This window comes from Vitis vinifera, chromosome 15, assembly GCF_030704535.1.
Source record: "Vitis vinifera cultivar Pinot Noir 40024 chromosome 15, ASM3070453v1".
In the NCBI taxonomy this organism is placed as follows: Eukaryota; Viridiplantae; Streptophyta; class Magnoliopsida; order Vitales; family Vitaceae; genus Vitis; species Vitis vinifera.
In genome coordinates, this window is record NC_081819.1 from 17748985 (window position 1) to 17766425 (window position 17441).

Genomic DNA, 17441 nt, shown 5'->3' on the forward strand with positions numbered 1-17441 from the left:
TTTTCCACGTTTTAAACTAGATTTGGGGTGTTTGTCTGAAAGACTGTAAGTTTATCTCATGCAGTAGGTTGAGGCTTCTGTGCAAAAACATCAGAATGCTGTGAAGGGCCCTCTAGGTAAATAACTCAATCCAATGCAGCAGGCTTATATACAACTATCTGGGGATCTCTTGCACAAATTATTTCACCAGTAGGTTATATCCAGGCCAACATGATTAAAATCCATCATGTAGTTTACGCCTCGATATACGGGTTTGGCCTTTGCTTTGCCCCTATGGGAGCTTCAACCTGAACTATCTGTCCTTTCTTGATCAGTTTCTTGTACAGAAGTAGACGTAAGATTGGGAAAGTTGAAAACTGTGGAAAACATAAAGGCATGCTTCATTGAAATGAAGATACAGATTCACACATTAGGGGACTACCGAAAACTTATAAGGAACAAGAAGTAAATGATGTAAATAATCAGGATATCTATTTCAAGCTTAGCTCCAATGCATGCATGACGTTAGAAGACCTAAGAATGTCGGTAATAAAGCAGATTCTATGATGACAAAAGAGAAAAGATCCTCACAGACAGGTTTCGAAGTTGTCACTCCCATACTTATCTTCTTGATCGAGCATCTGGACAACCTCTGCCACGCCCGCAGCAGTCTCCTTTTGAATGCTTTCCTCAGCTGGCAGATCAAACTTCCTCCTCCTCCTCACCGAACCCATTTTCCTAGGAAGCTGAGGATCGGTCACATCAAGCATTGCCTCTAGATCATTTACCATGGACCCCCTTGCAGCTCGAACCATAAGGTCAATTCCCTATATATATATATATGTGTGTGTATACACATTACAAGCATCAGCAATCAGAATAAACTGTAAATCCAATGTTCAGGAGTCAATATGGCTATCATGCAAACTTCTAGCAGACGCCTAGTAAAGCAAGAAAACCATGCATGGTATTGCACGATTCTATCAATACAAAATAATCCAAATGAAATGCTACATTATAATACTAGTAGCAGCTAGATCAGATCATGAGGCAGTCCAGGAAAACCCACAACTTTTGCAAGAGGGGATTTTCACTTCTTCAATACTGAGTTGGGGGAATTCAGTACTTAACCTTCTCTGCAACCCTATTTTGATCAGATATTCACATGGTATAAAACATTTGAGAATGCTGTAGGAAAGTGTTTGGCAAACCAAGTAGTTGAAACTCATTATCACCCATGAAAAGGTGGATCCCAATCCCTTCATTTGTGCTGACACTGAGGAAAAGTGGTGGGTAGGAACCAGTACTTACTGGGCGGTTCCACTGGAATCGAGCCAACTTAGGAAAAGAATAGCTGTCACTGGTTGATATGATTCACCACTTCAGAAGCATAATCATTAGTGGAGTCTTTATACGCCTGACTCAAAAAACATAGTCCTTTGAATGAATAATAACGGTTATTAATGGACAATTTCTACTCCTAAAACCCTAAATTTTGAAGCATGGAAGCCATGCAGTGTACATAAAATAAAGCACCCATCAAAATGAAACAGCAAAAAAGATCACCAAAAGTTGAATTAATTCTAGAATGAGCAGATCAGCTGTAATAATTCATGGAAAGTATAGAAAGAACTGCAGTATTATCCGGGCCTAATGAAAGAGACTATACACCTCTATGGCATCAACAGTGAGAAGGAGGACAATGATCCTCTCGGAGAACATCTGACGCTGCTCTGCATCATGGGCAATGCATCGGCGGTATATATAAGAAGTTGTTAAACAATGCCCTGAGCTCCTTCAACTTGTTCTTTGCCAATGCCAGCTCCCGCATGGCTTGAAGAGATTGTGATCGAGGTACCCAATAAATTTTGAAGTTCATCTGTACCATCAGTGCTGCATCTTGAGGTGACAACACTTTTCTCTTTGCCTTTACACCTTGGCAATGGCTCCACCTTTCTTGCCAGAAGAAGCCTTTTCCCCAATACACATGATAGCAACATAAAAAATTTAAAAATAAAAAAATAAAAAATAAAACAAATAAACAAACAAAGATTCAGCTCATGAGAAGGGATTTTTATATTTATACCATTTTTTAAAAGACAATATTTGTAAAAAAAAAAAAAAAAATGGGTATGAAAATAATTTAGGATTTATAGTAGTTGAAAAAAAAATTTAAAATTAATTAATTTAAAGTTTTCTCTTTAAAAGATAATTTCAAAATTTAATATTTAAACTAATGTTCAACTTTCTTTTTAATTCCTCATGAAGTATTGCAAATTAGGAAATGCCTTTTTTAATCGCCATATTTTAAAAATTATTTTTTTCATAAAATCCTTATGGGAATTCTATTTGGACCAAAGTTTTCTCTAAATAAATCTTATAATTTTTTTTTCTTTAAAATAATATACATTTTTATATCCTACAACATCGGATCCCATTTAATAAAAGATATATATTTTATGATACTAATTATAATGGGATATGATATCGTTTTATATGACATCTCGTGCAAAAAGATATCATAAAATATTATATTCTATGGTATATATATTATATTACGTTTATGTTTGTGTGGTAAAAATAAAAATGAAAATTATATCTTCATATGGCATCTTACTATTTATTATTAAAAAGATATAAAATCACTCTCATATTTAACATTATTTGAAACTTATTCTATACTTTATAATTTAGTATTTCATTAATATACACTTCATGTGTTCTATTTTTAAACTAATTCTTATTTCTATGCTATAATTTGTGGAGTTTGGGAAGTAAAAGTGAAGAATCAAGGTTAAAACGACGTCGTCTGGCCTTATAATCATACCAAGTAATATAAGATTGCCAACCTGTCTAACAGACGTAGCTGCACGATGATCGCCCGCGTGTTTAATCTCTGCCGTACACCTGGCAGATGCACATACACTCTTCTTAGAACCTTTCCCTGCACTGCGGCAGCTGATTTTGGACCTTTAATCTCAACCGTCCATATATCGTCACTGTGCTTCCCTTTAATCTCAGGCGTCAACTTACCACACTTTGCTCCGTTAATTTCCGCCGTCCATTTATACTTGCGGTCAACAGCATCCTTCCTCGTACTCCTGATCTCCGCCGTCCACCTGTGCTTCCTGTCTCCCTCCTCGAAACTCGCCTTCACGACCCCGGTCAAAACCCTAGCTCGAAATCCGAAACCTTATCGCACAGGGTCCGAACACACAATCCCGAACCGGTCCTGTGCTTGATCCTCCTGTAACACGACGAAGATGGGTTTTTTTGGATTGGAATCAGGTCTGTAACTGTATGGAACACAGCAAAAGGCAAAGCACGAAGATCAAAGAGGCCATGTTTAGGGTTGAAGAAAGGGAGAGGAAGAGAGAGAAGGGATTCTTCTGGGAAGACGGAGAAATCAAGGGTTTCAATGGAGCAGGTGAAGGGAGATAGTGGTTGTGGTTCGAAAATGTCCATTCTTCTTCTGAACATGGTCGTGGTGGTGGAGGGTGGCAAGGTTAAATTCGGAATTTGGTTCAGGTAACAAGGATGGGATGCCAGGGATGGGCGTGGATCTCCATTCGCCGCGTACTGGGATGATTCTTTGAAAAGACGGCTCGGAGATTGCTGTAATTACAATAACACCAGGTTCAGCCCAATTGGAAATGTAATTCTTTTTGTTCGATTTATTGGGAAAAAAATACCAGAAATTAGATCAATTAAATCTTTTCCTTTCTTGTTTGGCGGTTACGACTCTTAGCATTCTAAAAGGGAAAGTAATTGACAAATCATAAGAATTCAATCCAAATTTTCAAAATGGAAGAATGGTTATTTTTCTCATTAAACCAAGTAATATTAAGAGTGAATCTTAAGAAAGAATCATATATTAAGAGGGAATTTTGTTTAGTAGAAGTTACTATTTCATGATATAAAGTAGTTTCATATGTTAATATATGGTATTATCATCATGGTCTTCCACATTCTCAACATACAATATGCATATAAATTTTTCTTAAATAAAAAAAATTGTGAACAAAATAGTAAATTTGATTGATTTATGAATTTGGGGGACAATCCCTAATTTGATGCCTAATTTTTCTTTGAAAACATAAAAATACCCTCTAAGCATTTTTAATTCTTGATTTTGGATTAAAAACATTTTCTTAATAAACACTATATTTCTTCAATTAAAGTCTTGAAATCTTTTTACGAAGTCTTTAAGAAATTTTCAAGTTTTCAAATCTTCGAATTCTCTCAAGAATAGGAAGGGGAAGGGGAAGTGGAAGAGGAGGAACTTGTTGGTTTAATTGGCCACAAACTGTGCCAAGAATAAAAATATCGGTTTTAATGGATATTTCGATAGCCTGATTTTATAAATATATCAATAAATATTTTAACACAAAATATTGATCAAATGAAAATTGATAAAAACTAACTTATGAAAATATTGAAAAAATTCTAAAAAATAATATAAGTAATAATAGACATTTTAAAGATATATATTATTACGGGCTTTTATATCAATAAAGCACATGTGGTTTAGTGTTAGAGGTGAAACATATTTTGCCCAAGGTTTGTGGTTCAAACCTCTTTAACTTATATCTTTAAATTATTTTTATCCTTAGCCTTAAAAATGCAATCCCAATCCCACGTTGGAAATGGGAGAGAGATCATGTTTTTGTAGATGAATAAGCAACAAATGATAAGATGCTAATGAAGTGGAAAGTTAAGTGTTTATTTTCTGTTAGAAAGTATAAAATAATCGTTAGCTCCCAACATTAGGCTCATTATTCAACTCATTTATAGTTTTTATATTCAAAAGGGAATGAGATAAGGATGAAGGAGAGTTGGTAGGGATTTCACACGAGTTTGGTGCAGATTGAGGTGCCCAAGCTAGGAAGGGTACCCAAATCGATGTGTGAACTAAAGATTAATTAATTAAGAAAAAACATCTAATAATGGGTGAATTGAGTTTTTAAAAATATTTTCAAAAATTGTTTTTAATTAATATCTAAAGAACAATTGATATAAAAAGATGAGAATAAGAGAGATTGCAAACATTGATTTTATGGTGGTTCGACCAATTCCACCTATGTCCACTCTTTTTAAGCTTCTTTCGAGTGAGGGTTTCACTAGTATGACACTTCAACCAAACTCCCAAGTCTTTATAATTGGATTTTTCGACTTCAATAAGCACTACAATCAACCCTTCAGGTTTATTTTGCAACTTGAAGACTAAACACTCAACTTTATTTAAAGAATGAAGATTTAAAATACTCAACCTAACACAATTAATGAACAAATACAAAGAAAGTTAGGATGGATATAAGGGTGCACTAGAAATGAATTGCACATGAGAGTTTAATGCACCAAAGAAATAATGAGAGCTCTGAAAATGAGAAAGAGGTAGGTATGAAGTTTAATGCAAGTGTTTTCCTTATCAACAAATGAATAAGAGCTTCTTATTTATATGTTGTCAACCTCAGGTATTAAAAAATGCACCTATAGGCCCTTCTTGATCAATGTCTGATTGATTGGTTGACTAGTAATTAGACATTTAATGCTTGGTTGGTGACATTAAAGGTTCGATTGGACCCCGACCAGGAAGGAAGAGGTATTCCTCAACCAAAAAAGGTTTTCATCTATAGAAAGAACAACCCTTTTAGATGAGAGAGAAAATCTTTGCACCTCTTTGAATGGTTCTTAATAGGGAAAAGGCAATTGGTTCACCGACTCATCCTCTCTCTCTTTCTTTCTCTCTCTTACTCTATCATTTCCTATTTCTTTGACACCCATTTTCTTTTCTTCCCATTCTTCTCTCATCCCTTACCTATACCACATGCTCTCATGGCTTTCATCGCACGACACCACCATTTTCATGTCCACTACCACCGATTTTCTTCATATGAGTTTCAAAATGAGTAAGTTTGATTTATTTATTTTTATTTGTTTATTATTATTATTATTATTATTGTTTCTTGATCTCCATAGAGCATTTTTTTTTTTATTTGGATTGTTGATGAGTTTGGGCCTAATTGCATTCATTTGATTTGTATTTATTCGAGCTTACTTATACATATTTGTTATTAGTTTTTTATTATTGATTTTGAGGTTGAGTTGCATGATTTGAACCTATCAAATTGGAGATATAATTTTGCTGGACTTGGGCTATTTAATTTTAATTTCATCTTTGGGCTTATTGGATTTAGGTTGTATATTGTTACTTGGGCTTATATTTCTACTTCGGGCCTTTTGTTGTACATGAGCCCACTTTAGGCACTTTTTGTCTTAGATTGGATGGGCTTCATGTGGAAAGCTAGATGAAGACCAAGCTTAAAGGCTTATAAAAGGAGCAGAACCCTTATACTTCTACGGTTAGGCAGTGGTGGTGGACGACATTGCTGGGGGAGACGGTTTAGTTTATCTCATAATTTGTTTTCTTTTTTTTCATAAAATAAACTGTCTAATTTTTTTTTCAAAAAATTGTTTTTAAAATAAAACCATATATAATATTTTTTTTATTAAATAAAAATTATCCACAAAATTGATTTTTAATAAAATTGTTTTAAAAATGGATTTTTAAATAAAAATGGTAAAAAAAAATAAAAATAAATTGTGTAATGCCTTCCTTTCTAAAGGAAATAGAAAACTTTTTTAAAAATAAAGTTATAAAATCATCTCTGGCTCACAAACTGTAAAAAAAATATTTTCTTCAATAAAATAAAATTGAAAAATATAAAATATTTTCTAATATTTATTTTAAATAAATCTGAAACCCTTTTTTAACAATAGATTTGAAATATTTTTTTTTATTGAATTGAGATAATTTGCAAAATTTTAATAAAATTAAAAATTCTTTCCTTAAACCAAGCAAGAATAAATTTTTTTATATATAAAATTGAATAAAAAATCATTTTCGGTAAACAAAAAAAAAAGGAATTTAAGTTTCTTTTGTAAATAATTTTGAAATGTTCTTTCCCATAAAAATCCTTTTTCTTAATAAAATTGGATTGAATTTTTTTTGTAAATAAAAGTTGTAAAGAAATCATTTTCTTAATAAGATTGAATTAGAATCTTATTTTTGTAATTAAACTAGTGAAAACTGCTTTCTTGGTAAAACCACTTTTCCTAAATAGAAATTTAGTTGATAAATTTTTTGAATAAAATTGTAGAATATGGTTTTCAATAAAAATAATAAAAATCAATTTCTCTCTAATAAAATCAAATTGGATATTCATTTGTAAATAAATTTGCAATTTTTTTTTAAAAAAAAAATAATGTGTAAAAGTTCTTTTTGATTTGAAATATTTTTTATTTGAAAATAAATTTGTAAAATTTCATTCTAAATAAAAAAATAAAAAGTTTTCATTTGTAAATAAAATCAAATTGTCATAATTTCCTTCATTCGTTTAAAAGATACCATAGGTAGACTTAAATGTTACGACTTAGCACCTTACCTTCTTGATACATAACTTGACTCCTGAATCCATTTTTGATTTACAAACTTGTATTTTTTTTCCTAAATAAAGATTCACATAAGTTTTTTTTCTTATTTTGTTTTCTCTTTTAAAAATAAACTAAAATAAGAAAAGACTATAATTTTTCAAAATAAATCAATTTCCCATTAATTGAAAAAAATACACATCCACGATAGGGTTTAGCCTATAAAGGTGGGATTGAAAAGAAGGCTTGCCACCTTGATTTTACCTATTCAAAAAGTTCACACAAGAATTCTTTTCAACTTCATGCTCTAGGTATGCCTCAAAGTAAATCAATTTCTCGTGTAGTTCGCCAAATGAAATGGAAATTTCACAACCATGGTTAGTAGAAGCAAGGTCTTTGAACTCATCACCAAAACCATTAATAATTTTAAGTGAGAGATCTTCGTGATTTATTGGGGTATTAATCATTTTTAATTCATTTGCTTCATTAGTTTTTATTATTTTTTATGGATATAGGCATGTTTCATCGATGAAGCCCATGAGATCATCGCCAATGAGAAGTGTGTGAAATTGAAAGCTCCATGAGAACTAATTGTTGGTGGTAAGTTTTAGAAGAATCTAAGCAGTAACATTTATAAATATAAGAAGTTGATTCTTTTCAAAGAGATTTAGGATGAGAGATTAAGAGAAGGTAGTAGTTATAGGAATTTTTGAATTAGTCACTAAAGAATTCATTGAAGTTTGATTAGGTTCTAATACCATGAAAGAATGACACATACCGCTAGATAGAAGGATAATATTAAAAATAACTACTTACAAAAATTTTCTTTTTACATCACATATATACATTACAAGATAACTAAGAGAATCAATAATCATGCAAACAAAATAACCGAAGTCCTAAACTTAAAGAAGAATAAAATAGTTTACTAGATTTGACAACTAATGATCCTTATTACATTAAAGAAGAGAATTCCTTGATTGAGATTGAGCATATTATTTATAGGGTTGTAAGTTTAACAAAACTTTCCTATAAATATAAATGACAATAATTATTATGTTTGGCATTGATGGAATTCCTTAGAGTAAGATAAAATCATTTTGCTTTTCTAATTTTTCTATGTTCAGATTTTTACCAATAGTGAAGATAGACTTGCTCAACCCAAGACTCTATTGTACCAAAATACTTAGCCTTTTTACATAGTAACTCTCGTAAAGAAAAACTAGAGAAATAGTCACTACAACTTTTGTAGTATTCCAGGTATTGTCCTCAAAGACTGACTTATGAAAATTGTCAAAACTATAATAAATGAATTGTTTTTGTTTAAATCCTAAAGTGAAAAGCAATATGTGAATAATGCGAAACTAAGTAAAAGAAATTAAATTAATAAAAAAATGAATATTGATTTTAAATTCAATTGATTCAAGTTTGGGGTTTTCCACAATCCAACCTAGGGTATAAAAATTAGAGAAAACAAAGGTCTTTTAAGTAATATAATCTTAGGGTTTTGGGATCTTTGGCTGCTCGCGATCAAGTTGAGTTCCATAACTCAAAATTACATCCGAAACCTAATTTTTCCTTTTTAAAACAGATTCCTAAAACCATCAAATGAATGTGATTGATTACTAATTTAATATTTGACTTTTTAACCCTTCCTACTCCTTAAAGCTTTGTTTAGGGGCAAATAATGGTAGGGAAGAAGAGGATAACTAATGATCAAGAATTACCAAAAATCACTAGTATCAGGTAATAACCTACCGTATCATTCCCTAAACGAACTCACAAGGATATGATAAAAAAAATGATAAATTGTCAACCAACCAATAATTAATCTCATTGTTATAATAATTTACCCATTATCTCTACAGGTTTCCTAGCCCTTAGGTTTTCATGCTTCAAGTCCCAAGTTGGCTTTTAGCCTCTCATGGGGGTGATGTCACATTCACAATCCATAATAGGGTAAAAATCCATAATTTGAATCAAAAGAAACTAAAAACAATATATTTAATAAAGAAGAAAAAGAAAACAAACCAAAGTTCTCGTTTTCTTCCACCTTCCATGTCAAAAACTCCGGAAAAAGATCCAAGATCCTTAAAACCTAGAATTGAGAGAGTTTATATAATATCATCAATTATCTAACATGTGGCACACTCTCATTGGCCACTTATTACAAAATAATTTCCTAGAAATGATTAAAAAAATAATAAAATGGTGATTTCTAGTCGTGTGGGGTCCACTTAGGGTAGATGAAGTGTCCCAGATGCAATTCCCGAGGTAGAGGAGGCGAAACATCAAAGTGGCAGTGAGTGAATTCAAAATTGGTGTCATTTCAAAGTGGATTTCGAATTCATAAGTTGAATAGATGCAATTCCCGAGGTAGAGGAGGCGAAACATCAAAGTGGTAGTGGGTGAATTTGAAATTGGTGTCATTTCGAAGTGGATTTCAAATTCATAAGTTGAATTTCGAAATCATAAGTTGAATTTCGAAATCATTTTGAAATGACCCTCCAACTTGGTGCAGTTGTCTTCAAATGGCCATAACTTTTTCATTTCAGCTCTAATTTGCACACTGTTTGAAGCATTGGACTTCTGACTTCCCAAGCTTCAAAATGATATATAGTATTTATACAATGGACTCCAGAAAGTGCTCTATATTTGTCCTCAAAGTCAGAGTATATAATACCATCAGTTTTTTGAGTTCTAAATTTCCATGCAGCTGAATCTTGCTTCATGCCTCATTTCCCATGTTTTATTGCCTTCTTTCTTTCTCCATAATGGTCATTTCTCATATTCCAAACTCATGATATCCTCGTCTTGCTTTTCCTTATGGTCCATGAGTCTTGACTCACTTATTTCCTCATTTAACAATTTCTTGATCTTTCAAAATCTAAAGTGATTCAATTTGCACCATTTTCTTCCCTTGAACCTGAGATAAGTCTCCAAAGTACAAATTAAACTCATGGCTATGGCCTTAGCATTGATTTAGGTCAAGTTGGGTGATTTGAATGTCCTTTGGTGCACAAATCATATCAAATATGTGCCATTAGAGCACATATTTTGGCTCCAATCACCTACATTTCCGATCTTTTTGTATCTTCACCTTAAACATTAAGTAATTTTGCTCTTTTAGGTGTCTCTAATTTTTCTTCATATCTACGCCTTGAACTATGAGCCTTCTTATTCTATGAGATGTTTCTTCCTCATCCTCATATATCTGTCCTATACATATAATTTTCACAAGCCCATATATCTCTTGTAACTTTTTCCTCTCATGATCTTGAGTATTTATAGTGATATTTTTATTAGCTTTCTTTATAATTATAATTATGTGGACTTAGGAAATATTTTATATAATATTTCTTCGACAAAAATAAATATATTCCAATCAGGAATTTGAGATGTCTTCCAACAACATCCAAAAATAAATATCTTTTATTAGAAGATGATCTGTTAGAAAAATTCAAAGCTATATAACAAGTATTATATTGAACTTTAAATGTGAATGCTTAATATACATATTACAAAATATGAACTCTTGAATAAAAATATAAAAAAAGGATTTAATTAAAAAATTAAAATATAAATAAATTAGACATAGGGGCAAATAAATGAGTTCCAAACAAAGATGTAAATAAGATCATTTTTCATATGTACAAAATTTTCATTGATCATCACTTTTGATGTATGGTATAAAAAAAAATCAGTAAGTGTTAGGTATGCAACATTAATATAAGTAATTTCTAGGTATGCAATAATTTCAATGGTGTTCATGGGCAACTCATGCTTTAAATTTCAATGAAAATTGACATTGATATATACCCTCTACCACCCACCCACATACATGCATGACTACACCTACCACAATTACCACACAAATCAACATCATCATCAACCTATAACAACCTCTCACATTAATAATTGTAATGTTTTTTTTTTTTTTTGTTCTATTGCAAATATCAATTATATTTTATGTTGAAGTACATGTGTATCAAAAGTGTTGATACACATTTCATGGAATTTATAACATTGACAACAATTTCAAATTAGCTTGTTGGTCAAAACCAAAATGGGAATATTGAGTTCAAAATTTTTGAAATACCATATTGGCTAAAATTGAAATGAGAATTTTGAGTTTAAAATTTTAAAATGACATACTAATTAAAACAAAATAAGCATCTTGGCTTCAAAATTTCTTAAATGAAATTGAACAACAATATTTTCAAATTTGCAAAATTGAAATGGCTTCCCTCACTTGGAAAAAATTGAAGTAAGGGATTAGTTGCTTTTTTTGTCTTTTGTCAATTTGGTTTGAGATGTGTTGACTTTGGAATTTCGAAATAATGCATTGGTTTCTTTGTGTAATTCCTTTTGGTCTCCATTTATTTTTTATTTTGTCTTTTTTGGCTCTTTATCATTTGCACTTAAAATTCTAAGGTCTTGTTTCACAATTATTTTTTATTCTATAAAATTTGGAGAAAAAAAAAACTAATTTAACTAATAGAAAACTATTTTCTACAAAAAAATAAAATGTTTTCAAATAATATATTTTAATTTCTTTTCACTTGTTTTTCCAAGAGTTGTTCTAAAAATTAATTATATAAATATAGAAAATGATTAAAAATAAAGTACTAGATATAAAATTCTTTTTAAAACATATTTAAAAACATTAAAAACAGGTTAAAAAAACATTTTAGGTTCCTAAAGAATAATTTTCAAAAATGGTTCTAAAAAAGGGGTTTTCAAAACTATTTTTAAAAATCATTTTTTAAAACAATTACCAAATAGGACCTAGGTGTCTCATTGGAAGTAGACTTTTTGAAATATTTAATGTAGTAGACAAAACGAAAAATGCATGTAACGAGAGATTTCACAAACTAATGTTGAATCTATATATATATAGAGAGAGAGATTAAGAGAACAACTTATGCCAAGGGTTTAGGATCAAAGTTAGTCTAATCGAATTGAATCTCAAGACTAATAATTCACATACCAAATTTGAATTTTTATAGTAAAAAATAGATTTTTTAAACTAATTAGATTTATTAGTTAATTAAGTTTTTCAATTAATAAAATCACAACCCATATCTATCTTAAAGATTTGGTCATTGATTCATTTAACATTAAATCAAACTAAGTTAATTAGTGATCAAGGTACTCTCAAGCATCACTGGTATTTGGATAAGCATCAAACTATATAAAAGATCACTACCTCCTTATTGAAACACAAAAACATAAATAAGCTAATCAAGGACTTTACCATATTATTGCTACCCCTTATTTGAAATCTTTACCTTTTTGCTACATCCTCTAGATCCAATCAAATCAGCCAAATATGATGGAAGATTTTTACTCACAACCCATGCTTGGTTGCCAAGAAAATAAAGAAAAATAAAACTTTATTAAGAAACTAAGGAAAACAAAGTATGTAGTATATTGATGAAAAAATTGATTTCCTTAATTGTAATGATAAGAGTTTATAGAAGATTCATAACCCTTAAAAATTACATGTGACAAAATCTTATTGACCACTTATTATAAAATAATAATTAATATCTTGAAAATATGAAGACAATATCTTATTTAAAAAAATGTTCAAATAAAAAAAAAAACTTAAAATTGTTGATTTCACAATCACATTGCTTAATTTGGAAATTTCAAAATTACAAACTTGTTGAAATTAAAATGGAAGTACTAAGTTCAAAATTTTCAAAATGGCACATAATTGAAAATGAAATGAAAGTGCTAAGTTCAAAAATTTTGAAATAGCACAATGGTTAAATCAAAATAGGAGTGCTAAGTTCAAAAATTTTGAATTGAAAATGAAATAAATTAATAGTAGTTCTAAAACTGCAAAATTAAAATGGCTTCCCTCACTTCAAAAGTTTCAAAATGAAACCAAATGGAGTTTTATCTCAAAGTTTCAAATCTAAAATAGTTTCTCTCACTCTGAAATCTTTGAAGTGAGGCATTGACTGCTTTCTTTATGTATTATTTACTTTGTTTTCAAAGTGAGTTATTAGTTGTTCTACATGTCTTCTTTACTTCATTTTTTAAGGTTTTGAGTTTGAAATATTGAATTCATGCAGTAATTTTGTTACTCAACTTCTTTTGGTCATTTGACTCCGTCCCATCAATTTTAGTTATGGTTTTTTTTCCCATTCCTTTTTTAAACTTGCAAATCATTTCCATCAACCTTATGAAATCTTTGCTTTCTTGGAAATCATTTAAATCATATTTTTTATTCTCTTTTTGTTGTATTCTTCACTAGTTTCACACATTAGTCTTCAAATATGAACTTAACATACATTTAAATTAAAATGATCTTATTAGCACACTAAACGCATTTAAAATCCTTGTTTTAAATATAAAAAAACCTCAATTCTAAGTTGTTAGAAAAATTAGGGTTAATCCAACTTATGGTAATCACCCTAGAAGGGGGGGGGGGGGGGGGGGGGAATAGGGTGATGGTTTTTTTTTCGCAAATTTAAACTATGTGAATGAAGAGACAATTATATGCAAGTATATAATAAGTAATATAAATACAATTGCATATAAATTAAAAGAGTAGGGGAGAGAGAATGCAAACACAAGAGTTTATAGTGGTTCGGCGCAACCCGGCCTACATCCACTCTCCTCTAGCTTCAATTATGAGCTTGAGGTTTCACTAATTCAAGGCTTCCAAACCAAGTCTTCAAGCAATACAATTGGATTGTGGTTCCAATTCACCTTCTTGGACTTTTGGGTCCAAGCACCCTTTACACTTCTCAAGAAATACCACACTCTTGAACAACCCCTCAAGTGATACCCCTCACTTGAGAAACTTCCTTTCAAAGGTTTACAAATAAAATGATCTCTCAAAAATCATAGCACAATAACTTTAAGCTCAAATGATATAAGAAAAACTAGGATTGAATGGTGCACTAAAAAATACTCTTCCAAGGCTCAAATATAATCAAGAAAGATTTGAGAAGGTTAAGCTTTTTAAACAATGAAGTTTGGTTATAGAAGAGAAAAAACCAAACTAGCCGTTTGAGGGTTCGACCGATTGAGCTAGGGGTCGACCGGTTGACTAGTCGTTAGCATTAAATGCTTGGCAAGTGACCGTTGGCCTTAACCGGACCTTGACCGGTCCTCGACCGAGAAGAGAATTACCTTGACCGGGAAGAGAAGGCTAGTAGGAGAGAGAGAAACTTTTTGGCCTCCCTCGACCGGTACTCGACCGGACGAGCACAACCGGTTGAACCGGCTGAGCCATTTTTTTGGTTCAACACCCAACCTTTTTCAACTTAAAACCTTTTAAAATAAGTTTGAAATATATTTAACATAAGGTTTTAGTTGAAAACATAAAATCATCCAATTCTTAAGATATTTAAAACAATATTACTCTATGATGATTTTGGTGCATAAATAAAGAATGAAATGCATGAAAGTCCTAATGCACCAACAACCTTATAAAGAGATCTTATGAAGCTTGGGTCTTGAAAAACTCTTCTCTTTGAGGTGGTCTTCTTCTTCATGATTTTTCCTTGGCTTGATTTGACTTTGTGATTGCCACTTTGGAAATCATCTTACCTAATCACACTTGAAATATGATCATTAGTTTTAAACCTTATTTTGTTATCATCAAAATTAAGATTAACCAAACCTTGGTTTCACATAAGTGTTTCACTAAAACAAAAACCAATACACAACAAGTTAAATCCAATGTGACCTATCATAGTAAGTCATTTATCTAAAATAAGTTGTGTAATAGAGAGCTACCTAACAAGACTTAAGTTTGCCACACAATCAAAGTAGTATATGCATTTATCAATTTGTTGATTCAAACAAGGCTAAAGACACCTAGACCTTGTTAATTCAAACACTAGACTAGGTTTTTGTGCAATCCCCTTAATAAATAAAAAAAAGAAATGCTCTAAGTGCTAGAAACTAAAATATACCTTGAACACTTAGTAGAGTACAAATGGCAGCAAAAATGGGTTAAAGCATACTCCAACCCTAAATTTAAGGACTTACAATAACACGATTAGGGGCGGCGTTTTTATTTCTCTAGTGTCTTTAGTTGGTGGGTTCCATTATCAGAGCCAAGAGAAAGCGTTGGGAAGGAGGGGGCAAAAGAAGAAAAAAAGTAATAAATAGGGGAATAAGAGTTATAAAGGGTAAAGTGAGGAATTATATATGAAATTGTGAAGGCTCCCTAGTTAAGCAACAATTTCTAACATATGGCAGAGTGGAAGAAAGATGGTCTTGGCAAGAAGGAAGAAAAAAAAATGAAGGAATTAAGAGGTTTTACATGAGGATACACATAGTAGAGTGTTAAAAAAATTAGGCTAATTCAACTTAAAGTAATCACCCTAGAGGGGAAGGGAGGTGAATATGGTGATGGTCTCTTTTTGCAAATTTAAATCATATGAATGCAAAAGACAATTATATGCAAATATATAATAAAACAATATAAAAACAATTGCATATAAATTAAAAGAGTAGAGAAAAGAGAATGCAAACACAAGATTTTTATAGTGGTTTAGTACAACCGACTTACATCCACTTTCCTCTAACTTTAATCTCAAGTTTGATGTTCCATTATTTCAAGGCTTCCAAACCAAGCTTTCAAATAATACAATTGGATTATGGTTCCAATCCATCATCTTAGACTTTTGGCTCCAAACATCCTTTACAATCCTCAAAAGATACCCCATTCTTGAACAACCCCTCAAGTGATACCTTATACTTGAGAATCCCTAAGTGATACTTCACATTTAGACTTTTCTTCTCAAAAATTTACAAATGAGGATAAAAAATATTCTCACAAAATCATAGTACAAAACTTTAGGCTCAAATGATACAAGAAAAACTAGGATTGAAATGTGCACTAATGATATACAAGTTTTAGAATAATTGTGCACTCAAAAATACTCTCACAAGACTCAAATATATTCAACAAAGGTTTAGGAAGGTTAAACTCATAAAACAATGAAAATTGAAACCTTTTTTATAGAGGAAAAATGTCAAACTAGTCATTGGGGGACAGACCAGTCGAGCGGGGGTCTATCCCTTGATTGGACCTCGACCGGTTGAATAAGCATTCTGGAAGAGAGAGATTATTTTTCCACTTTTCGACTAGTTGAGGTGATTTGGTTGACCAGTTTCTCATCCTGTTCAATCGGATGAGCCATTTTTGGCTCAACAACCATAATTTTCAACTTAAAACTTTTTAAACAAGTTTGGAAAACATTTGACACAAGGTTTTAGTTGAAAACATGAAATCATCCAATTTTAAAGGATTTAAAACAAAATTACTTTTGGATGATTTTCGTGCATAAATTAATAATGTAATGTATGAAAGACCTAGTGCACCAACAACCTTACAAAGAGATCCTATGAATCTTAAGTCTTGAAAGATAATTTTCTTTGAGGTTTTCTTCTTCTTATTGATTTCTTTTTTACTTGATTTTGTCTTTGTGATTGCCTTTTTGGAAATCATCTTGCCTAATCACACTTGAAATATAATCATTAGTTCCAAACCTTGTTTTGTTATCATCAAAACCGAAATTAACCAAACCTTGGTTTTACATAAAGTATGTCAATCGTCCTTGTTAAATATGCAATCAAGACATGATTGATAGGTGTGAAACTCTTAACAATGTCATATAATGCCACATTTTGCACATAATGCAAATTCTAAAAAGCAAGTCATTGTATTTTCCTATTTAACCCATTTTCTGTTCCATAAGATTTTCATAAATGGCTCAAGTGAGAAATGAGGTATTTGAAGGAACCTAACTCTAGTTCGATTCTTAGACCTAACCCTATCCGTCATGGGCTTAGTTAGATTCTTCACCCCGAAATCCCTAATGTCATAGCCAACTCAACTGTAACTATATTCCCCTTATGACCTATGTTTGTGTTGAATGTTCCTTAATACTAGGAAGTATTCTCTAGGCAGGTAATGACCCTCTTATTCCCAAGTAAGAGGTAAGCTAGCCCAACCCTAATCTAAGCAAAAAGGCATGGAGAAGTACAAAACCTTC

The 17441-nt window shown here is 31.3% G+C and overlaps 1 non-coding gene across 1 annotated transcript; it reads right to left on the reverse strand.

Annotated features, from left to right (window-relative positions):
* Positions 1 to 363: 363 nt before the first annotated feature.
* LOC100260842 (uncharacterized) lies at positions 364 to 3714 on the reverse strand. Its single transcript, XR_009467899.1, has 3 exons — positions 2829 to 3714; positions 1651 to 1950; positions 364 to 806 (listed from the first exon to the last, which is right to left on the reverse strand). It is a non-coding gene; the product is annotated as an uncharacterized LOC100260842 (transcript).
* Positions 3715 to 17441: the final 13727 nt, after the last annotated feature.